This window comes from Cebus imitator, unplaced genomic scaffold (genome assembly GCF_001604975.1).
Source record: "Cebus imitator isolate Cc_AM_T3 unplaced genomic scaffold, Cebus_imitator-1.0 Scaffold2635, whole genome shotgun sequence".
NCBI lineage: Eukaryota > Metazoa > Chordata > Mammalia > Primates > Cebidae > Cebus > Cebus imitator.
In genome coordinates this window covers 1735-3246 of record NW_016109950.1, presented here as the reverse complement: position 1 = coordinate 3246, position 1512 = coordinate 1735, and positions in this window count along the sequence as shown.

The following is a 1512-nucleotide window of genomic DNA, read 5'->3' as shown; positions in this document are numbered from 1 at the left end:
GGAATAGCCATGTTTGAGAAATGTTTCAAGAACTTGGTGACAACTGGATATGGAAGGTGAGGAAGATACAGGAGAGAAGGGGACAGGATGAGTCTTGTTTACTGTGCACAGGTGTTTGCACAGTGTCTGATACACAGTAAATGATCTGTGCCACATGACACAAGCAAATGGGACAATGAGCTAGTCAGAGAGGGCACATATAAATCAAGCACTATTCTAAGCACTAAACCTGTATGATTTCATTTAATCTACACAACAACCCTGTGAATAGCACTGGCATTTTTCCTTTTTTACAGCGAGGGAAGCTGAGGCACGAAGTAAGATGCCAAGGCCACACAGCTAGTATAAGTCATAGAGCCAGGACTTGAACCAAGGCAGTCTGCTATTCTTAACTTTCACACCAGGAGACTTGGTGCTATGTATGTATGTGATTTCTTTTTTCTTTCTTTCTTTTTTTTTTTCAAAAAATCTCTTTTTTAATTTATTATTATTTTTTTTTTATAGAGACAGGGTTTCATTTTGGTTAGGCTGGTCTCGAACTCCTGACTTCAGGTGATTCACTGCCTCGGCCTTTCAAAGTCCTGGGATTACAGGCACAAACCACCACGCCTGGCATATGTATGTGATTTCTGAACCCCATAACCACCATGTCTCCAAGGCAGGAATCATTATCCCTGTTAAAAGTGAAACAAAGCTGGGCATGGTGGCTCACGTCTGTGATCCCAGCACTTTAGGAGGCCGAGGCAGGTGGATCACCTGAGGTCAGGAGTTTGAGACCAGCCAAGATGGTGAAACCCCGTCTCTGTTAAAAAAAAAATACAAAAATTAGCCACACATGGTGGCAGGTACCTATAATCCCAGCTACTTGGGAGGCTGAGGCAGGAGAATCGCTTGAATCCAGGCGGGAGAGGTTGCAGTGAGCCGAGATTAGGCCACTGCACTCCAACCTGGGCAACAGGAGCAAGACAATCCAAAAAAAAAAAAAAAAAAAAAAAGTAAAACAAATGGAAACTGTGAGTGGGTAAGTCATTTTCCCAAAATAAAACTGCCAGTAAGCGATGGACTGGAACTATGAAGCATGGTCTGCTTGACCGGAAAGCCCGAGCTCCTGCTGCTTGGCCAGGTGCCTCTCTCTGTGATCAGAACCGTCACGGAGGCCGGGGCAGAGGACCTCTGTGGGAAGTCAGCACAGTGAGCTGTTAACTCTGCCTCAGAGGATTGGACACTGTTTGACCAAGGGGATGATATTTGAGCTGGGCTTTGGAGGTCGAAGAGTATCCTGCAAGGCAGCGAGGGAGAGAAAGGCAGGTCAAGATCGGGGAACAGTGCGTACCCTGGCGTGGCTAGACTGTACGGGGCGTGTGTAGGGGTTGGCAGGGGAGTGGTGGCAAGGAGCACTGGGGGTTGATGCTGGAATGCTGGGGCAGAGCCAGTTGGAAGGACTTGGCTTAAATGCCAGACTCGGGCTTTATCCTGCAGGCCACAGAGAGCCAGCAGTGTCACGGGGCAGGT